Source organism: Calidris pugnax, unplaced genomic scaffold, assembly GCF_001431845.1.
Source record: "Calidris pugnax isolate Ruff unplaced genomic scaffold, ASM143184v1 scaffold123, whole genome shotgun sequence".
Classification (NCBI taxonomy): Eukaryota; Metazoa; Chordata; class Aves; order Charadriiformes; family Scolopacidae; genus Calidris; species Calidris pugnax.
In genome coordinates this window covers 2,556,238-2,580,048 of record NW_015090876.1, presented here as the reverse complement: position 1 = coordinate 2,580,048, position 23,811 = coordinate 2,556,238, and the positions used below count along the sequence as shown (strand labels likewise).

Sequence of the window (23,811 nt, the reverse complement as noted above, 5' to 3'; positions counted from 1 at the left end):
CTCCATCTCCCCAACTCTCAAATTATCACAGATGTCTTGGCACTCCTAAAAAGCCGCAAATCCCATGCATTTCACAGGTTTGGGCTTTCAATTCTTTCTCTCTAATTTCCAAATGAGAGTAGAGGCCTGGCAGAGGCAGCAAACATGCTTTTTTGCTTCCCAGGGCCTGACCTCGGGCTGCTCCCCCCGAAAGGTCTCAGTAAAAAGGAAGAAGAACCGCAGTGACTCAGGAGAAGTCATGTTTCTGGGCGGGAGGGAGCGGAAGGAGAAGTGAAAGCACCAGAGCAGGAGGATGTGGTGGGTGCACAGGAGGACACCACGGGGCAGGGGGGGACCCCAGGGCATAGGTGGGGTAACACCAGGGGCAAAACGGGGCTGATGGACGTGTTAAACCACGTGAAATATCACACAGGGAGAGTGCAGTGGAAGAAAGGGAAACAAAGGCAGAAAGGAGACAAGTGGAGGACACAAAACCCTTGAGGACATACAAAACACGACTGGAATAGATGTTTTTCCTCTTCGGTTAGAGAGATGGTCAAGATCTCCCCAGACAAAGCCCAGGGCAGAGCAGGCAGAGAGAAGCACCTCCAGATGAAGAGGGGGCAGCACTCCCTGCTCGCTCCTCAGGTCTGGATGCTTAACAGCAAAGACAGAACCTGAGAAGGTCGCCCAGAAGGCAGAGACTCTTCCTCAAAGTTAGGCAAACCACAAAACAGACAACAACAGGGGGGGATTTTTAAATGTACCATTTCCAATTTGCAATTTACCCCAAGACCGGCAATATTTTATACTTTGTATTTTTAGTATTCAAATCGGGTCGGGCAAAACTCAGTCATTCAGAAACCTGAGAGAACCACCTTCCTTCTACTCGGAGGGTGAGCAGGGACCACAACAACACGGACCCAACACCTGCATAAGAACAAGAGTTTGAAAAAGCTGATTCTCTTGCAGATACAGAAATGAAAAATAAAACTTCAATAGATAACCCACCTGTAGGTTTTTATAGCACAGAATTCACATTTTCACAATACTGAAAGTATTAGCATGAAGAAGAAGCCCCTCTCTGTTCTTTGTCCTTGTAGATGAGCTATTTGTTCAATTATTTCCCCCTTTGGATGATGCTCCCTGGCTGCCAGCACCGTTACTCCTTGCATAGCCATGTTTAAAGCATGTTTAAAGCATGTTCACTGACTCCCTGCCCACCAACCCCCCAGCACAGCCCGGGAACAGGCAGCCAGGGAAAGAGAATCCAAGGAGCTCTCAGGTTTTCCCATCTCCCCAAGCTCTATCCGCAGGGGAAGGTGCTCCTTAGCTTCCTGCATTTTAGAACAAGTGAGAAAACCCCCTTCCCTTACTGCCAGTGGTCAACTAACACAGGAGAAGCAATTTTTTTTGCTGCTCTTGCAGAAATTCATGGGTTTGCTTTGCTAATTCTGGGATGGGCAACGGTAGCGGTCAATTATTAAACTGTGGCAGTTTGAGAGATGATGGCTGAGTTCAAAATGATATTTCACTTTTATTATTTAGCTGATTGAATAAACAGATGCTACCATCTAACAGTAACCCATACCCATAACTTCATTAAGATATCTAATCTGATAAAGGTGATAAATTATCCTCAGGTATTATACAAATGCAGACCTATGACAAGATGTGGTTGGGGCAGTCAGAGACAGAGAAGCCGCGCTGCCACCCTCTGTCCTACCCCTTTGTGTTGCCCCCAGGAGTCACGCCGTGTCTGAAGGCATCATTAACTGCAGGAATTACTCAAAGCAAGGGGCAGCCCCCTGTTAAAAGTTAACCATCAGCCATTTGAAAAAGTTTATGTCAACAGAGCAGAGAACACCTGCCGGGGTCTGTAACCCCGCAGGGATACACCCTGCGATGCCCTGCACACCCACAACAGGGCAGAGGGTAAGTACCCATGGAAAACTTATCACAAAACCTTTCATTCGGTCTACTTAAAAACCCTAAGTCGTAGGGAGTGTGCAAAAAGGTATTTTACGTGCCTGTGTGTCTGAGCACACTCCTGTTTTTAGCAACTGAGCAGAAAATCTTGGGCTAACAGTGCGGAAAAGGAGTTCCCAGCCCCAAGAGCAGGAGGAGGGGTGGGATTGAAGAGTCGTGATTTAAACACCAGCCACTGAGACGGGGGGTGACCAGGCATCTAAACCAAATAGCCCATTAAAAAATAGAGAGAATTTCCACCTGGACTGTTTTTATTTAGCATCAGGACAGAAGAGTGCTGTGCCTTCTGCACCCACCCGCTGAGAAACGCACTTGTCTCGGAATGGAAGTGATGCTCCACCTCTGAGTTAGCTCTGTGCCCAAAACACAGAGCTCCTAGAGAAATAACCCAGTAGAACAGTGTCTCTGCAACAGTCTGACACACTGCTGTGCCCTTCTCGTCAGCAACAGGGGAAAAGAGAATGAGCACGAACTCCCATAGTTCGGCTGTTTTATGCGGCACTAAAATTAAAAATTTTTCAACTTTGCTGTGAAATTGCTCCATCTTTCAACCTTATTTCCTCATTTAAACGTTACGTAAAGGTATACTGATTTCACTCAATACTGACAGGCTAACAATACACTGTAATTTTAACTATTCTTTATATTTTCAGTTCCTTCAGAAAAAAAATAACCCACATTATCAGCATTAGACAGCTCCACAATTTGACTGGTCTTTTCCTAGTGAATTACTAAACTTTTAATAATTTAAAATAATCTAACCATACAACTGCGCTATTTTAACACAAATGCACACAACAGGAAGAATTATCCAAGTTGGAAGAACATTTGTCTGACTAATTTTCATTTTACTGAAATAAAGTGAATTTTATTGAAAATGACCCCAAGACCAAAGTACTTGGGGTCATTGGTACAGAAGTAACGACACAGAAAAGTGTTCTGGTACAAAATGTCTAATTCTTCAAACATTAGGTTAATTTGTTTTCAAAATGTAGACCAATATTTGATGAGTTGAACAAATATTTTGAATTCAGTTGCTGGTTATCTAGTTAGAAAGAGAACAAATTTATTTAAAAGGACTTTTTCCCCCTTCGGTCACCACAGAGCGAAATTCACAAGATTTTCAGATTTTTTCTACCTGGTCTGGAATCAGATCTTTCCTGAAAGGTTATCGCTGGAAGGACACTGGTGGGAACTGGGAAATGCTTTAGGAATGGGAGTGCTTTAATGGGATGAACAAATACACTGTAAGGGCTAATATGGCAAAATACTTTATCTCGTACTTAAATGAGCAGAGTTAGTTCAACTGTTCAATTGTTGCAACTAATTAAATGCTGCTCAGGTACGTCAGAAGCTTTATTAAAGTGCAGATATTTCTGTGGGACACATTTTGAAGGGGATAACAGCCAGCCCTACAGAGCGGGATGTGTCTCTGTGCCACGTAGGTGACAGAAACGCCTAACAGCAGAAATATTCCTATTAAAATCTGTGCAAAATTTATGCCAGGCTGAAAAAGACAAAGTCTAAAGAAGCGAAAAGCGTAACCATCTCAAGGTTTATCTTCAGTTTAAAACTGGCAGTGTGATCAAAAGACTGGAAAAGAGTTGTTATTAGCAAATGAGTAATTAACCTGGCACGGCTCCTGAACGGCTCACCCTATAAATTTATTAGAAAGAAAAGCCAAAAAATAACTTTCTAATACAGTTCCTGTTGCAAGTGATTGTCATGGGTTTTTTAAGCATTTTTATCTATTCAAAGAGCAGATCTACTGCCAAAATTTGTTTATCTTTCCTTTTAAATAAAAGAAAAAAAATTGCTATAAATCCCACATGGAGAGGTGTCAGAAACAGACCCCACAGACGAGAGCACAGAAGAGACTTCTGAAATCCTTCACCCACAATAAAAGCCTTAAAACTGCCATTACTCTCTTTTTAGACTAAGGTTGGGATTTGGAATCCCATCCAATTAGGCTTAACGTTCCTGGTACCGTAATGACTTAAAATTGTAATTATTTTCGTAATTCTGTCCAAACACTTCAAACAGTCACTCCTCCTCACAAAGTGGGGCAGTTTCAGTACGAGAAGTCCCTGTGAGGGACACGCCGTTTGGGAGTTGTGCTTTAGCACGTGTTGATACAGAAAGTTACTGAAGTGCTGCACAATAAATAACCCCGCAACACACGCTTTCAGCACGTTTGGAAGCAAAGTCATAAAAACCGTCTTGTTTTGGCCAAAGCACAAAAATTTACACGCAACAAATGTAGCAAATAGGAAGCCGCAAAATCCACTACAAAGATCGAAAGTTTTGTCACCTTTTTGTGGCTCTTTCTGCAGACTTGATAACCAGAATTTAAAAAAACCCAACAACCTAGAGCATAAAGTCCCTCACTTTTGCTTGGTCGGCGGGGTCTTTCGGAGCTGCTTGTCTCCACAAGAGACGAGCACCACCGGGGATGAGCCCTGGCAACACCTCGGTACCTTCGTTAGCAAAGGGCTGCTCAAGAAGTGGAGGGAAGGGGATTGATGGTATCAGTACAGGCAATTCGTTTAAATAGCTGTAGTGGCTTCACAGTAATTAGTAACTTCTTGGGATAATTGTTCACAGAGCGTTTGGCTTGTGGTGATCTTGCAGAAATGAGTAATTAGAAACCATGACAATAAAACTCAGATGGCTTTCCCAGAAGCAGCGTTGGGCAAAGCATCATCCTTTGGGAAGAAATGGTGGGTGAAGGTGTAGAGCTGCACTCCCACCAGTTCTTCTGGAAACTCTGAGGTGGGGACACCTTGGGCAAAGCTGCAAACCTTCTTTCAGTGCTGGGGGGGACACTCTGGTCTACACACACGCGCCTGGTTGGTTCTGCAGTTGTGTGGTTGTTCAATGTCCACGTCCAGCAGGGCAGGTACCACTGAGGGTGGGAAGTTCTCCATGGTTAGGTCCAGGAACACCATGATGTAGCATTGGGCTTCTTGGGGTTGTTAGTGAAACGCTACGTCTAAGGCAGACGCCAAGGAACCCAACAACCACCACACACCAAAGAATTCAGACTCCCTGGGAGTTATCAAACACTCTTCTAATCTGAGAGTTCAAGAAGGAAAGGAAACATTAGCGTGTTTCTACTTTAAGAAAGAGAGGGAAAACAAAAATCTCTGAATACAACTCCTTTTTTTTTTTTCTCAGCACCGGATCCGTTACACCAAGTCGCCATAAACCTGTATATTCCCTGTTACTGAAACACTGGGGGTTAATACAGGGGGAAAATGCACCTAGAAAATCAGAGTTTATCTGTACCTTTCTTATAATGTGGATGACATAATGCAATAATTTTTTTCATTTTCAGTATTTTCTCTTGATATAGTTTCTTCCTTCTGCTCTGATTTACAGGATAAAACCCCCAAAATGATAAAAATACATTTCTATTTTAGTCTTTTTGGTTTTGCTCTATTTTTTAATTACTTTATCAGGTGTTAAATCCTAGGAATTGCCTTGCTTTGTCCAAAAGTAGAAAACTAAAACACAGTTACATACACAGGCAAAAAGAACCTTTAGTCTTTAAACCTTTTAGCTCCAAAATCAAATGCCCCCAACGGAACACAGAAAGGCACCAGCACCAGACACACATTTCAAACACTTTACACGAGTGATCAAAGGAAAAAGGGCAGAAATCTAAAGTAAAGCTACTTGCCTGACAGACTGTGCATAAACCCTTTTGGGGTCTGTCTTTTGGGTGGGATAAACACGTTTCAGGCTGTGCCACTAACGTGACGTTTTAATGGCGTGAGAACTACAAACAGAACTTCGTAAAGATAGATAATAAACTCTGAAGTCTGCTACAACATGTAAAGGAGCAAAGAAACCAACACACGTCTTGGTGGACACCACACAGCAGTGCTGGTGACGGATGCTACGGAGCTGGGAATGTTGACGCTTCTTCTGGACAATGAAACAAAGCCACAGAGAGCAGCAGGGGGGAAGCAGCCAAGTTCAACCACCCTCTTTGGGCACGGGGATCCTATAAATACACCCGCAGAATCCAAACAAGCTGCGACTGTCATTCCCCTTGTCAGAAAATGATTAGTTGTACTGCGCTAATAATACCCTCCCGAACCCCGCCGAATCGAGAATCCAGTTTCATGTAATAATTCCAGAATGTGATTCCACACTTCGGTAATAACGTTTTGCTGGAAATGTGCAGGAAAGATGTGTTCAGTGAAGGCTGGGTCATGCTGAGCCAGAGAATGACATCCAGCCAGTTACCAGCAAGGGCAGGGGAGGAGGACACGGGAGGACACGGGAGGACACGGACGGAGCCACCACGGCTTGTGCTGATAAAGGAGCTGCTGGAACCACTCCTGGCATGAGCTCATGATGTACTGGGAGCACAACGCCAGCACAGAAGTGCTTAAAACAAGAACCAACAACAGAGATTCCAGTTATTTTGCTTGACTTGGGAAAAAAAAATATATTATCATTTACACTAAAATCTTTGTCTTCACTCGTATCACAAAGAGTACAATGTACAATATGTTACCACAAGAAAATCACATCACAAAAAATCTAAAATATATTATCATTTACACTAAAATCTTTGTCTTCACTCGTATCACAAAGAGTACAATGTACAATATGTTACCACAAGAAAATCACATCACAAGAAAAATCTCAAGAAAATCACATCACAAAAAATCTCTTAGAATCATAGAACTGTCCAGGTTGGAAGGGACCTTTAAATCATCTAGTCCAACTATCAACCCAACTCTGATAAAAACCATCACTAAAGCATGTCACTAAGCACTATGTCAACTCATCTTTTAAATACCTCCAGGGATGGTGCCTCAACCACTGCCCTGCGCAGCCCATTTTCATTTAATTTAAAAAGAGACAGAACTGGGCCAGTTAGATATACCATCACGACTCTGCTTTGTTTATCAACAAATACCATGTACTACCGCCTATAATTCAATTTTAGGAGTATATTATCTAGCAGTCCTATAATCAAGATCATTTTTGCTACTGGAAATGATATAAACTTGGACAAGGATAGCATTCAGCGTTATCAAACGGGAGGCATCAGAGTTGTGATTTCTAGGCACAAGTGGTAATTGGCTTGGAAGGCAAAGTTCAAGAAAACAGTAATACTCTTGTGTATTAACAGAAGGGCTGTTCTGCTCCGCAGCGCACTACCCAAGGCCGTTTCCTTCCTTAATATTAAAATTCTAATCAGCCTTCATTTCATCTACAGAAATTTATGACCTAGTCCAAGTCCTGTGTGGAGCCTTAGAAACAAACAGCCTTGGAATATGAGACCCAGCATGTTATAAATTCTAGACAGAACTGGGCCAGTTAGATATACCATCACGACTCTGCTTTGTTTATCAACAAATACCATGTACTACCGCCTATAATTCAATTTTAGGAGTATATTATCTAGCAGTCCTATAATCAAGATCATTTTTGCTACTGGAAATGATATAAACTTGGACAAGGATAGCATTCAGCGTTATCAAACGGGAGGCATCAGAGTTGTGATTTCTAGGCACAAGTGGTAATTGGCTTGGAAGGCAAAGTTCAAGAAAACAGTAATACTCTTGTGTATTAACAGAAGGGCTGTTCTGCTCCGCAGCGCGCTACCCAAGGCCGTTTCCTTCCTTAATATTAAAATTCTAATCAGCCTTCATTTCATCTACAGAAATTTATGACCTAGTCCAAGTCCTGTGTGGAGCCTTAGAAACAAACAGCCTTGGAATATGAGACCCAGCATGTTATAAATTCTTCATTCAACTATTTAAAAAAAAAAAAAAATCCGTACAGCTCCTTCGGCAGGAGCTGTGGTTGAGGACTCACAGAATAGTGAAAAATAAACTGCTGTTTCTAAACAGAAGAAAACCGTTAGCTCGCTCATACCCTGAGCCCATTTTCTCTTTCGCTCCCAAAGAGACACTTAGCTCTGGCTGGAATATCAGATCTCAAAATTAAGCCAACAGCAAAGGAAAGGGAAGCCTGGAAAAGGGAAGGAAAGCGTGTTTACTCTGCAAGGTAAATCGGGGAAACGGCCAAAAGGGCACAATTATAAATCTAAATGCTTCAGTCTCCAAGCAAAACATTAAAAGATCAAGCTCAAGCTTCCAAGAGCACTAACAAACCCTGAGGAGCACCCCTCTGACAGTCCACATCCAGCCTTCCTGCCTCCACACGGCTCAGGAGGAGGTACTTATGGCAAAACGAATGGGTGGGCTACCAAGAACTGCGATGTGGCAACGACAATCTCACCACTTCCTCCGCCTTGCCAAATCTCCTCCCTCAGACCAACAGCCTCAGCCCACCTCCAGCTTCTCCTTTCGGGGGCTCATCATCCTTCCTCCTGTCTCCCCTCAGCACCCCTCACCTCTGTGATGCCGATTTAACTACTAAAAGTCAGAAAAACAGGCTGTCCTGTTCCACCTGCCAACGTCCCTGGGCCACAGCGTTGTCTCCAGATACCAAAATCAACTTTTAAATACGGAAGAGCTGCTCTGGCTTCCACCACGCTCAGAACCAGTTCACTGCATGCACTGGGAGAGAGGGGAAGTGGGAGGAGGAAGAGAAACCTTGCTCGGTCCATGTAGAATCACATAAATCCATCAAGGCAAATGGCATCTTCACTGTAAGGTCATTTTCAGTATTTGAATGCAATTGCCTCCATGCTTTTCCAACCTGTAAGATACACCCAGCAATGAGGAGTGACTCTGCAGATGCCCAAAGACCAACCCACCTGCCTCTTATCCGAACAAAAATCTTGATTTTCCAAGCCCAGCATCCCGCACACGCTGTCCCAAGGTGCTGCGGGGGCTGCCTGGGTTTCCGACTGCACCCATTGAGCACCAGCCCCAAAATATATTGGGGAAAGGATCCCAGCCCTCTGACCTTCCACCATGCAGTCTCCCTGAGCATCTATGAGTAAATAAATAAGAAAATTAACAAAATACCACCGCGAACTGGCAATTCCAAGAAGTGAAAGAATGTAATTAGATCGTGAAGTTTACAAGCTTAATCGCAACTGATCATACAATTTGGAAAAAGAACTTCATTAATGTAACAAGTAATGACAAACACCTCACATGGGACACACTGGGGATTTAGAGGGCCCATCAGTGATGGGGTAAACATGCAGCCCCCCCTCCTTGGGTGATTTTCTATTTCTTCTGCTATGTCTCAAGTATGTTGGTTTTTTAAAACAGGCCACAGCCACAGCAAAGACTGTTTTTTCATTACTTTTTTTTTTTATTTTATTTTACATTTTTAGAGCATGCCATCAAATACCTCCAGAAAGGATGGGACACAGCATTTATTCTGCCTACTTGCTCTGAATGAAGCTACTCTTAAAAAAATAATTCAAAAAACCAACAAATCATCCCCTGCTCAACTGATAATTATGTGAATTTCAATGGCAGACAGGATCCAGAAAGAGCAGGGAGTTGAGAGGAGAGGAAGCATATTACACATACGAAGCTTGAATTGAAAAGTTTAGCGCTATAAAGTTGTGTTATAAAAATCTTAATTTCCCCGACAAGACAACAAGTTCCGTGCGAAGGCACTAAACTCTGACACCAATATTTGCAGTGATTTTTTTTGTGGTGAGCAGACACAGCAGCCACGAGACAGAGGGAGGGCAGCAAGAACCTGCCACCACAAACACCACCCGAGCGACTGGAATCTCGCACTGGGGCAGAGCTGGGCGTGCTGGGATTTAGCATCAGCCCAGTAATTGGGAAGCGCATGGAGCTCGGCCTGTCAGCACTGATATCTTCTGGTGATCCGAACACGGCCAGAGAATAAGATAAGCATCTTTACAAATCCCCTTGGCTTTACTTCAAATGCAAGAGCTCCTTTCTCAGCCGCACAGGGGCCGGGAGCCCCCGTAAAATCCCATTTTCCATGCAAAAACCAACCCAGTTCTGCTCATCATCCTCCCCGCCCCAGCCCGGCTGCAGCAGCAGGATTTTGGGAGCTCGCTGTACAACATGCCATTATTTTTCTAAGAAATTACATTTTGCCTCAGAGCTAGGCTAATCTTAGGAACAACCTATCATTTTTAATTTTTAAAAAACTGTGTGCTTTTAAAGTTTACGCTAACAAAGTATTTTCATTGGCACTCATGAGTTAAAAATTACTCCAGCTTTTTTTGCAGGTTGTGTTTTTTTTTCCTTTTTAAATCAAGCTGGTAAGCACTCCCAGTTTACCAGTGCAGATCAGCTTGATTTGCTGAGGAGCTGGAACTTGGAGCCAACAACAGTATTTTCCAAACAAATACATCAAGTTGAAGCCCGGGCAGTTGTGAATCAGAGGGCTCCAGATTTCCAACCTAAGCGGAGGAAGCAGAGGTTATGACATCCCCCAGCTGGGACAAGTCCTGCTCATAAAGCAGCGCGAAATCAAGACCATTTGGCCCGTTTCAGGCAGTTGCTTGTGTGGAAGGGAAAGATCCCACGAGAGCATTGAAAAAATAAAAAATAAAGGGAAGGTTTTGGTGTCCCAGCCAAAGCCCCTTCCTCCTCCAAGTGCTACCAGGGACCCCGTTCCCCCAGAGCAAAGGGCTGGGGAAGGCGCTGCCAAGTGATCGCTCCTGATTTATTTCCATCCCCTCGCTGAGAACAGGAATTAAACACTTTGCAAAAATATGCGGGCGAGTTAATTACAAAAGCTCTTCCCATGCTACACGAGGGCCAAGGAACTGAGCCTGATTTGTTTTCTGACACATCAATTTGCTGAGGCCATCAGCTGTGCCCTGTCCCCACCCCGGGGGACACGGTGGAGGGGACACAGGGCTGGAGCCTCACTGGGCAGTGGAACGGAGCAGGGAGCAGGGCATGGGCAGATAAAAGTCATCATTCAGTCCAGGAAACTGGGGACAGAAAAAGAACTGGGTCTCGAAACATTATTTCCCAATCCCCCATTCAGTAGGATTTTAAGATCTATTCATTGATACAATAAGCATTGATAAAATACCTGAGAGCTCATATCTTCATTTATAGCAGACGGAAAAAGTTTGTTTTCTAAGTTTTGTGAGACAATACTGGTGGCTGAACTAGAGAGACCGTTCACTGCTTCCCCAAACACCAGATAACTGAGCCTGTAGCTTTTTTTCTTTTTTTTTTCCCCTCCCTTCTTTCTTAAGCAGGGAGGAAGCACGGAACAGTAGTACTGATGGGAGTCTTTGCCGACACTCTCTGGATGCCAATGTCATGCTGCGTAAACATGTGGATCCATTAGACAATTGTTGGAAGCAGTGAATTCTAGATTTGATCTAGTGATAGGACTCATGCTGTTTGGAAAAAAAAAAAATATGGGGTTGCGAAACCACACAAGGAAAACGTTTCAGACTTGTTAAAAAAAACCAACCCAAGTACAATGTGAAGAATGATGTATTGGGCGGCTGCAGATCTCGGTCTTGGGAGAGCATGGACAGACAGGAGAGACCTGAACTTGCAGCTCTCAAACTGTTAAATAAGTTTATAAAGCCTATTCTGACCTGAAAGGATGAAAACATTTTCGTAGAGAAAAATTAATATTCACATGTGGAATAGAAAGGCTTTTCCTTGCTAAAAGACAGTCTGCAGCACTGATTTATCTCCACATGGACTTGTAGGGCAGCCCGAGCTGTGTGGTCCCCAGCGATGGTGTGGGGCAGGAGTGAGGGCTCCACGGCCAGCCCTGGGCTCGTGCTTTATAATACTTTGGCTTTATAATACTTTGTGGTCCAAAAAACCCGCTGAAATTCGCTCCTTCATTAGCTCCTTATCGCTGCTGTTTTTCTTAAACAGAGCACGGCAAAACTTTATGTTGTGATCCAGAATTGTATATGGTTAATACAATACATGATTTATATTTGTTAGAATAGAAAAGACAGGGCTCAAAAATAAAATCACACATTACATATGGCGTCTAAAAATGCACTCCCTTCTTTCAGCTATCTAGAAACCCCGTGCTCGACTTTGTGGTCCAAAAAACCCGCTGAAATTCACTCCTTCATTAGCTCCTTATCGCTGCCATTTTTCTTAAACAAAGCACGGCAAAACTTTATGTTTTATGTACAATCCAGAATTGTATATGGTTAATACAATAGATGATTTATATTTGTTAGAATATAAAACACAGGGCTCAAAAATAAAATTACACATTACATATGGCGTCTAAAAAAGCACTCCCTTCTTTCAACTACCTAGAAACAGTGTGCTCATTCCATCCTTGCCACAACTTGGTTTCAGAGTGATTAACCAGTGATTAACCAGATTATGCCCAAGTTGCTGACATTAGGAGACCCAAACCCGCAGGTGCAGCTCCCAGCAGAACTGGAATCCCACTCGGGGCTGTCGCTGCCCAAGGGGTTATTGGTGGCCGGGCTGAGAGTGGGCAGAGCAGCCTGTGGAGCTCAGCACTTCAGTCCTGATTCACCTGGGGATTTAATCATTCCTCAAACAGCGTTGACTGCATAAAAGAAATTGCATTCCAACAGCAAGGATGGGAAAGCAAGAAAATCAGATCAATCCAGAAGAGCGACTGAGTCACTCGGGAGGGAGGAAGGTCAGGAGATGCTGGGATTCTGAAGCTTCTCCTTGGCAACTGTAAAATGACCACTGTGGGCAGGACCTTCCTCCAACCCACCCCAAAGGCTCTGTGAGCCCTCAACAGTGGTCCCTGGCATGGAGATCTCTATATTGCACCCTGCCACGGGTATAAATAAGTTTGTGCGACTTAATGAGCTGAATTCAATGAGAATTCACATGTCTAGTTGTAGTCACATCCATACACGTGGGTATGAGGCCACAGCCACAACCTGCATTGTCAGGAGAAGGTATCTCCTACAGCCTGTCCCTCCAGGGTTGGAGCTCCTGGATGTACTCCAGATGCTCCACAGGAAACCCATCAGCCAGGGCCTTTTCATATCCACCAGCTTAACTCCTGAAATTCTCCTTCCCCCCTAACACACACGGAGGAAAGGACCTCTCCACATCCATTCTCTGCTGTAACGCAGGGGGCAGCTGCCTTACTAGGTCGTTGAACACAACTTAAATATGTATGAAAGTATAAACAGAAAATCTGCTGTTTCTGTGTGTCAATTTGTGGCACATTCATTTTTGGGTTTGAGAAGAGGGGCCGGGCAGAGAGTGTGACCACCAGCAGCCCCCACGGCGTGGTCTGCAGAGCAGCTGGTGTTGGCTGATCCCCACCTGCCTGACACATCGCACGTCCCTTTCTCTTCACATCAAGACCACATAATAAGAGCAGTTTGTGCTCCTATTTACCAGTCTTCGTCAAATTACGAAACTGAAATTTGCAAGGGAAATACAGGTCGAGCTGTTTATTTTTGGTGGGTGCCCCCCCACCAGCCACAGGACATGGAATCTGGACAGGGAGAGACCACACGGAGCCGGGGGCTCGGACACCTGGGAGCAGGGACCAGAACCAGAGAAAAGGGGGGGAAAAACATGCCCCAGAAAGAGATCGGATCTTTTACAGCCCATTATTGCACCTCACAATAAAACTTTAAGAAGGAAATGGCAGGCTGATGTCTTAAACCAGTTCTTTCCCCAATAAAGTATTCTCCTCACTTCAAAATTCAGTCTTGAACTAGCTAATCTTTCTTTTTAGGGGAAAACTCATCTATTCTTAAAAGTTATTTTGCTCTCCAAGTATTACTGTTCAATCATTTATCTAAGCAAAACAGTTAAATCTATTTAATGCCGATATATATATGTGTGTATATTTATTTATTCTTTCCTTTTATTGCAACACACAGGGAAAACAGTGCTTTACTTCTTTTTTCTTCTCCTTTAGATAAGTTATATCTGCATATTGAAATACTGATTACAAATTTTGAGCCGTCAAATCTATCGTACTTTTTCTAATGTGATAAAATATAGTTATTCTCTATATTTCATTCCCCACAGCGTACAAAGGAGCAGATCTGTCCCCAACACCCCCAGCCAACTGGCGTAACGTGGGATGCCAAAACCACTGCTTTTCACAATAGCAAACCAAACTGACATTTATCATCGTATCCTATTACACGACAAATATTTCATTCCGGGACTGTTACGTGTCAGTTTGAACCCACCAAACATGACACTTTCAAGGAGGAGAAGGAAGTTAACGTTTTTATTTTTAGATCTATCTACAGCTTTTCCTCCAGATCCTCAGTTCACCTCGCAAATGTAAATAAAGCCACCGCCACCCGCGACAGGGTCATTCCATCAGCTCAGCACACGCAGCCAAAATCCCAAACAATTAGTTATACATTTTCTCATTAGCTCAGCACACGCAGCCAAAATCCCAAACATTTATACATTTATACATTTTCTCATCGCGGGATGAAAATATTTTATGTTGTAAATGCGACACAGACTGTGGCACAGTGAGATGTCAGACAAAATAAATGAGAGTGACCTGTATTTATCAGAATTGATTAAGTTTTAATTTCTTTCAACAACCTACAATCAAGCATTTCACCTTCTCTTTCTTTTCTTTTCTCCTCCCAGTGGCTCGAGCTCAGACGGACCTTCTCCTGGGCGGCACCTCAGGTAAGTACACCCACACAATACACGGGACTGTTGCTGTGTGTGTTTGTTTCGCGAATGTACAACAAGGAAAAGATTTACCAAAATTGGGAATTCTAGACCCGCTATTTACTGAGGAGTTAGGTAAGGTAGTAGGTACTCCCAGATTGTTCTTCTGCTCAAAGATCTCAAAGCGGCCACTGAAGAAGGCCCATACAAAGATGCAGCCAATTTACTACATAGGTTTGTAGTAAATTGTACTAAATTATAGTCTGTACTTCATGGAAGTGTCTCATGATGTTGAGGACACTCCAGGGCTCCTTGCCAGGCAGGGCAACCTCTGTCATCCAGCAGAACTGCAGAAACAGTTGGAGGAACATCAGCCCTCAGAAGGTTTTAACTGGCATTACTCCTGCACACTGCTTGCCAGTCCATGGGAAGAAGGAACAGAGGCTTCAGTGCTTTCCCACCACCTCCACCACCATCAGGAAGGTTAAAAAAGCCTGAAAGGCCACATTAATGATTTTCATACATTGATGTGGGCTGACCAAGGAGGAGAATGGCAAAGCCAACACCTACTCAATCACAGAATGGTTTGGGTTGGAAGGGACCTTTACAGGCCATTGAATCCAACCCCCCTGCCCTGGGCAGGGACACCTTCAACTGGACTCAGTTGCTCGGAGCCCCATCCAACCTGACCTGGAAGGTTTCCAGGGATGGGGCATCCACCACCTCTCTAGGCAACCTGGGCCAGGGGTTCACCACCCTGTGCATAACAAATTTCTTCCTTCTATCCAGTCTAAATCTCCCCTTTTTTAGTTTAAAACCATTACCCCTTGTCCTATCACAACAGGTCCTGATAAAAGGTTTGTCCCCATCTTCCTCCTAAGCCCCCTGTCAGTCTTGGGCTATCTCTACAGGGAAGACACACCTTTAAGAAAGCCAAGGAGACTCAAAGGAGAGAGGCACAAAACTCAGTTTTCTCTAAGTGTCCAGCACTGTTGATCTGAGCACTGATGGTGCAAATACCATCGATACTGGAGGGAGCAGCCTGGAGAACGTGCTGGAGCGCGAGGGCTGGCACCTGCTCAGCCTGGTGGGGAGCAGCTCAGTTCCTCACCCTGGTCTAATTAACGAGGAAAGCACTAGAAGCCAGGAATTACTTAGTGCTAACAGCAGCTCTGCCAGTACCGAGCGCTGCTCTGCTGCTCTCAGCAAGTCACTTCATCTTTTTCACCTTCTCCTCTGGACCATGAAGGGAACGTTTTTTGTGCCCAGTGCCCATCTCCCCAGTGCTTCATTCCCAATTTCATATTCCAGTCAGAAATGCACCACCTCCCTTCTGCTTTGATAAAGTACAGTCAGTATCAACAGGTAACGCTTTTTACAAAACTTCTTTCCAACTATTGTGAAACAGGAGCCGAATGTTTATGGCACAGTTATTTTTCATGTCAGTTTACCATCGGGCCTCTTCAGCCACAAGCTCAGCTCGGAGCCGGAGGCCCCAAGGCATTTTTGGGAATGGAAACTTTTTGAGTTCAGCTCTTAACAAATTTCCAGCCTGCAGTATGTTTTTCATTAGTCTACATGGTGTTATAATAAATGATGCACTTCCTCTTTCATTTTATGATTATTTTTTTTTTAAACATGCAACAATTTTTCTGCGTCTGTTTTTTATTACTTTCAATATACTCAACCACACTAATCTCAGGGTCTCTGTATAAAAACAGAAAGGATACATTTGAGCAAGGTATCAGCTACTGAACGACAATCTTTAAAGCCCATCATCTGTATGCAGCTCATGGACATCCTTTTAGGGGCCACTGTAGTAAAAATACAAAGGCTGTTATCCCAAAACCTAGAGTTGGCCTGGAAAAGACTCCTCTAAGGTCTCACTAAAAACATCTGATCCCATTGGCTGGATACAAACATACAAAAAATTCCACGTAACAGAATTACAGAAAGGTCTTTTTTTTTTGTGTAAAGACCAACCTGATATTTCTCTGTATAGTTTTGGGCCCCCCAATACAAGAAAGCTGTCAATGAACCAGAGTACGTTGAATGGAGGGACACCACGAGAGCCAGGGGCAGGAACACAGGCCCCGGGATGAAGCTGAGGGAACGGGGCTTGCTCAGACTGGAGAAGAGAAGGGTTTGGGTGGACCTAAGGACCACCACGTTGCACCCACAGGAGGCTTATAGAGAACAGTGATTGAGACTCTACAACGATGTATGGTGGGATGGACAAAGGGCATAAATTGAAAAACTGCTGGATTCCAACATTGGCTTGTGCCAAGAGGGGAGCTCAGACATAGTGTTACGCTGGAAACCAGTATAGATGCCACCAACAAGATCTGGGATAACAGAAATTAGCAATCTCCAAAAACTGAAGAGGCTGCTTTTCTTCCTTTTTCTCCTCGATAGTTAAAATCTTGTTATCATTTACTGCCATTTACCATCAGCAGCTGCCACCAAAAAAAAAGAAAAGGAAAGGCAAGATTGTCTGTAGATTTGTTTCAAGAACACTGGGGAGGTCTTTTGGAGGAGGAAAACTGAGAGATTTGAGAACCAGAATATGAACTAGCACTACTGAAAACTAACTGAACTAAGATCAGTCTTTAAGACATATTATCCCAGCAAAATTCACACAGTCGGGAAAAATACAGACAATCTCTCTCTTCCTGTAGGGTACGTGTGTCTGGAAATACAGAGTATTCCCTCTGCTGACCCTCCCAAGGAGGAGCAATTCACCACCACACAGCCCACCGTACATATTTGCCTATTTAAAATATGTTTCATATATAGTTGATACACATACTTTTTTAAAGACAGCCTTCTTTTTAGATTTCCCCTCTATACATAATTTTTACTGAGGAGGTGTCCCCAGGGGCTGGCAGCAGCAGAACTAGGTTATGCCAACAAGAAGGGATTCCAGTCAAACATCACCCTGCCTCACGCTCTGCCTTTCATTTCCAAATCTTTGATTCCTAAATGAACGGCAGTTCAAAGTACACATTAAACACAGCTACTTTTGCTTATGTATGTAGAGATTGTTAGAGATTAAGCCGCTTTTTAATTAAAGACTTAAGCAGGTGTCAGTTGGTGATACTCTCTGAATGGGGTTTACACGGAGAGACGCTCCGTGATTTCGCAGCAGCACACTTGAAATACAGGCAGAATCAAAGGGATCTTCCCAAACAAAGCGAAGGAAAGCTCCTTTGTCAGATAGTTTGAAGTTTGGTACTTCTCAGCTGTCATATATGGAAAAAAATCATCATTGGAAACAGCACCACAAACAGCCCTACGAGACAGAACCCCGGGCCACACTAGACCTATTAATTTCAGTGGGGTTTTGTTCTGCCTCTGTACGTGCATCTACCTTCCCAAAGTTAATTTGCAGTATCAAGGCCTACAGCAGATAATTTAAAAGCATTCTGGACTCAAATAACCAGAGCTTTAAACATGGAAATGGAATTATTTCCAAGTAATTTTTCTCTCAGTGTCATACCTTAGAGCGATAGCGCTACGAAGAGCACCCTGTTTCTCCATTACTCAAAGGTTCCTTATTTTCTTTTCTAAAAGGAAATCCAAAGATTAATTTAAAGCCATCTGATGAAAATACCTTAATATTTACCTTTGTATTTTGTTGTAATATATACTGAATTTGAGTGATTTCAAAAATTATCCTGGATGCTTCTCATTTCAAGACGTTAAATATTGGCTCTTGGAAATTTCCATTAGACATTGTCTGACAATATTTGCTGCTCAGCACTACATCAACTGACTTTTAATTCTTACAGAGGTAATAATAATAAAGTTTGTAGAAGTTGGGCACAGGGGATGTTGTAGAATTCCGGAATTATTACAAGGCCTTCCTTTCCGGGTCTAATTTCACATAGAGTAAGTGCAAAAAATTCTTTCAATCTTTTTTACCTATTATATTATCAGCACAAAAGCTAAGGATGCTGCCCAGGAGCAAGTACCAGCCTCTGGCTCAGGTGCTGGGTCATGGAAACTACAAAAGATTAAAAAGAGCAGAGCGTGATTAACATGAAAACACCAGTTTTAGGGCTGCAGCTGGTCCTAAAGGAAAGACTGAACACTCTTGTAAAAATCAGGTTTCCATTTTCAACCATTTTTTTTTCTACTTCTTTAGTATTAACGGCAGCAATATTGCATACGGAGAAAGCCCAAAAATAAAAAGTGGTAGAAAGCAGTATTTGTCTGACCCCTTCAGCAATAAGGTGTAAATCGGGAGGAACCACAAAGGCTTGAATCTCCAAATACAGACAGTGCAATCAGAGCTACAAAGGGCTCCTGAATTACATCAGGTTTTTGCTTGGAGGCAGCAGGAGGAATCTCCCATAGCCAGGAATGAAAAATATATTCAAGTCAGGTAGGATTCCTTGAGCAGCCCTGGTCGGCAGAGGTTATTCAGAGGATCTTTGTGTAGCTGCTCCAGCTCCAGTTGGATTTGCTGGGAGCTGGTTGTGTAACTCACACAAAAGAAAATACCCATTTCTGGGCTGTTTTCCTGCCCGGACTCAGAGGAATGGGCAGAATTCAAAAGCAGCTTTCCCTTCTGTGGCTCTTTTGGGCATCTCTCTTTGAAGGGCACCCTCGGCTCACTCCCCGGTTGGGTAGGTAGCCTTTAAAGCTGCACTTTCCACCCTTCCAGCTTCAGCAGAGAAATGTACAATTAATTAAAGCAAGTTAGTGGTGGTGTTATTTCAGCCTTTTATTCCTCCTCCGTGTCAGGCTCCAGGAGGCAAGTTCTCTTTGTAGCAGGATTTCAGAGTCTGGAGGAAACACTGAATTTTACAGAGCGACCCGATCGCTGCTGTTACACTAACCCTATCCAAGAGAACCCTTTAGCCACTGCTTAAAGGCAAAATTCATTCTAAAATCTAGAAACAAGGAGTCAAACTCCCCCAGGGCTCTCACTACTTCTCAGTACTGGGCTGCGTTCAACTGAGGGTTTAACCCTTTCTTCTGACATGCCCTTTTTTTCTTAAATCACTTTTTTTTCCCCAAAACAAGAAGAGTAAATCTAAAAGGAAATGTTATATGGAATGATTGCGAAGTAGACTGGCTGGGAAATCTGTTTGTTAACAGAGAACAGGATCATTTACCTGCCAGATGGCTGCAATGCAACAAAAAATGCATCTGATGCTGCTTATAATAGTCCTGGCCAAACACCACATCACTGGGTTCCAAATATTTTCCTGGTGTGGAATGTTTGTAAAACATCCTCTCCCGCTGCTGCCAAACTCCAGGAAAACTCTCCAGGACAGTTTTAGCCCTTAACTAAAAAAATATCCCCACGTTATTAAGAATTATTACAGAGAAAAGATTTCAGGGACTCTGTCCTAGTGCAATGGCTCTCGCCCATTTCCACATAGCGTGTATGTTGTTTATTTTCATTCTCCGAGCACAGGATTTTATAGCTCTAATTATCTCATTTTCTCAGAGTACAAACAATTCAATTTTTATTCATCGAGGTCAACATTTTTGTTGCAGTCTTTCTCTGGGTTTTTCTCTTGCCTTTAAAACTTGCTATTAGCTACAAATGCAATAGATTTACGCTATCAAAATACCTGTTAGAGTAGAGATTTATTAATAAATTATATTTTCAAATTAACATAGATCAAAAGTGGCAATAGGAATATGGACAGCTGGAGGAAATGATGTTTTAGCTCCATTTCCATTCCCTATATCCTTTAAAACAAGTAGCTTTTCAACCGCGCAACCTCATCTTAAAAGGTTTTTGTGCAAGAATTTTCACCAAAATCTGGAAGGCTTCAAGAAGAGAAGTTCAACCAAGCAGATTGTAGAAGCTGGAGCCCTTCATGGTCAGCTGGCCATGAAATCCTGCTCGCTGGCCACAGGCTTGAGTGTGCAATCTCGCTGCTTTGCATCTTTTTTAAAGGGCAGGAGGGTGGGAAGGCTGTGTCTGAGCATTCAGTGAGGAAGAGAGTAAGGTCCTGGACTTTTTCCCTTCTTTAGACATCCCCTCCCCTGTTTCTCCTGTGCCTGGGAGGGAGCTGCAGTGCCTTCAGCCTGTCCTGTGCTCTTCACAAAATACAGGGTTAAAGCCCTTCCTCCGTCCCCCCAGCCGGGGTCTGCAGAGGAAGGAGCTGCTGAAAGGCTGGTGACAGGAAAAGGTCAGGAGCAGTGTATTATAGTCTGTATGTTTGGATTAGCCCACAATAGCTAAATAAACTGATTTAATGTCTAATGACATTTTCAAACAATAGCTAATAAAATCATCCCGAGTATGCAGGGACAAAAGACGCCCAGAGACACCAGGCTAGGTCTCTCACACACATCCACACAAGCAGTGACCTCACTGAATTTCAGCAGTTTGGCCATCTAAATTACAGGTCAAACATAAAAGAGCCCAAGTTAAAAAAAAAACAAAGCAAAACAAAAACTACTAACTAGAAAAGACACAAATACTCCTGCCTTGCCCATTATTATCACTCTCATTTGTATGCAACTGCCGGGTTTTGTCCTATGTGTTTAGCAGGGAACCACGTTTTTGAAACAGGATCGTGGTCTTTTCAAAATGAACAAATAAAAGCCGTGCTACTGAAGTGAATCACAGGCTCCGAGCACTTTTGGAAAGCTCCTGTGAATTAGCTGGGTTAGCAGGTCTGAGGGATTTTCGCTAAAACCACACGAGGATCCCGAGTCACGTCAGCAGGGAAGGAGCTGGGATGGAGCCAGGTGCCACCACTCCCTCTCCCAGCCCCGCTTCCCACCATTCCCGCTCCCATCCGGATGGAAATAGAATCACAGAATGGTTAGAGTCAGAAGGAACCTTAAAGATCATCAAATTCCCACCCCCTGCCCTGGGCAGGGACATCTCCCACCAGCCCAGGTTGCTCCAAGCCCCCTCCAACCTGCCCTTGAACCCCTCCAGGGATGGGGCAGCCACAGCTTCTCTGCCCAACCTGGGCCAGGCTCTCACCACCCTCCCACCAAACAAGTTCTTCCCCACAGCTCAGCTCCATCTCCCTTCTTTCAGTGCAAAACTGTTCCCCCTTTGTCCTATCGTTCCCCTCCCTGATCAAGAGTCCCTCCCCAGCTCTCCCATAGCCCCCTTTAGGTCATGCACCAGTCCCATCTCCAGGAGTTCACCCCAAGCCCCGTAACGGGGTGCTCCTTTGAGGTCCAGGCTGGAGATGGAGCTGGGAGAGCTCAGCCCCACACACCCCTCAGGAATTGCACATCCAGCCACTGCAGCCGGTGTCACCAGAGCCCGGGCACCCTCCGGGGAAGCTGGTTGGGGGTCCCAGAGATGCTGGTTCCAAAGGCCGAGGGTGGGATTAATGGGGCTGTGGCACCCCTACATTGTGGTTGCCTTTTTAAAGTTTTCCCTCAAAGTTCTTACAACCCGAAATACCGTAGCAGATTAAAAAAATGCAAGGGACCAAGAGTTGTGCTTGTACAAAAGGCAGTTCTAAAGCAACTAAGCCCACATTTGCAAATAAGTCTTGCTTGCTTCAGCTGCTTTGCATGTTCAATTTCCATTTTTTCCAAGTAATTACCAAAGCATTTTCAGACATGTAATGACCAAACAGGAACTCGCTGAATACTCACACTTAGACAAAACACAAATAAACAGTCCCGAATGGATCCCATTAATATCACATCTTCCTCCTACACTCCAACAGCAGCACTGAAAAACAGGAACTGGCTGCGTTCTGGGCAAGGAGATCTTTGCCCACACCACAACCTCTCCATCACGGTCCGTTTGTGCTCCTCTGAAAGTCCCATCCTTTCAGCTTGAGACAAAAGCCTCCTGAGGAATAGCTCCGATAATCCTTTTACATGAGTAACTATTCTTTATAGGCAACTTGCACGCGGGCAGCAAGGGCCCAAATGCACACCCACTAATTCACTGATGCCACAGTGATGCTTCAGCTAAACCACTGCAGCTCATAAAAATAATATCCTGGCAACCACACTCCTAAATAACTACTTTAACCTTGTGATCTGTGTCATCCAGCCAAAGCACTGACTCTACCTAAATCGAAGTTACTGCATAGAGCATGCTTAAAAGATGAGCCTTTTGAAAGTCATTACATTGCTGAACTTACCAATTTTTGCCTTATTTAGCTTCTGTAAGTAAAAAATATTGCCAGAATTGTCCATCAGTTCGTATCAGATGTGTGCCAGGAACATCCACATCTCAAAACCATGGTCACATCATCATTTGAACCACTGCAAATTATTCCGTAAACAGAAAATCTGCACCACTCAAATACAACTTTCATATTAAGAGAGTTACTTCTAATTATGAACTTTGGGAGTGTGTGTTAACGCCACGGAACAACCAGCAGCGAGAACTGGGTTTGGAGGAGGATGGAAAGGGAACTGCCCTATTTAATTTGGCGCATTCATCAAGCCAATAGCAACAGTATTCATCCGAAAATTAAGCATGTGAGGAAACTCCCACGGCTTCTGGGATCCCCGTGGAAAGAAAAGGTGCACAGGAAAAAACCAACCCACTGCAGGAAACCTCAAACAGCCTTTTGCACCGCTTGACCCGTCCCTGTGCCCAGCCAGGGCTGAGGCTCAGCACAGATTCCTACAGCTCTGCCACTAGAAACACCTGGGCAAGGTCCACAAGGGAGGCTATTGTTAAAATTTGGACCTTTTTGGTCAAAGCACAACAGTCTCCTCTGCCCCACAATCGCCCCAGCTCAGCCCCGAGTGAGGGTCACCCAGCGGAACTGTGTAGGGGAAAAAGCCTCGGAAAGAGGGTGCTGGATAAAACCCCAAACCCCCCCCCGAGGCTGTGGGTGCTGCAGAGTGAACCCCCCGATGGAGCAGCCCCAAACAGTCACCTCCATAAAACCCAGGGAGCAGCAGACTCAGAGGAGCCACGTTATTGCCCTCCCTCTCCCCGGAGAGCGAAGGAGTCCTGTTCCATCTCCCAACCTCCGCTTTTTTCTCCTGCAAAAAGCCCGCACGGGAAAAGTTTATGAGGCCTGAATTTCAAAAGGAAAGCACATTTCACCTTAAACTCTATGCCCAGCTGTCACTGATATTTTATCAAATGTAAATCAGCACAGTTCTGGGGGGTTTTGCTCCGTGTTTCAAAATACAAACCATACCTAACGGCTTAACCAAACCAGTGATAAGCATAAAATATTACAACCCATAAAAAAACAAAAGGAAAAAGCATAATCCTGGGCTGCCCCACATTGTGTCCTCATAGAAATATTACTTCTGAGATTAAAGTAGTACATGTTTATTTAACAGTTTGACCAATCCCCAACAGCAGAGCATTTATTGGAAAATA

At 43.9% G+C, this 23,811-nt stretch overlaps 1 protein-coding gene across 2 annotated transcripts in view; it reads left to right on the top strand.

The window, feature by feature from the left end:
* The window catches only part of GPR146 (G protein-coupled receptor 146), a 47,187-nt gene that overhangs the window by 8,783 nt on the left and 14,593 nt on the right, over positions 1-23,811 (top strand). For both annotated transcript variants that reach the window (XM_014946243.1, XM_014946241.1), the window contains exon 2: positions 14,481-14,522. The gene's annotated coding sequence lies outside the window, so the exon portion shown is untranslated. The remainder of the gene's footprint in view (positions 1-14,480; positions 14,523-23,811) is intronic.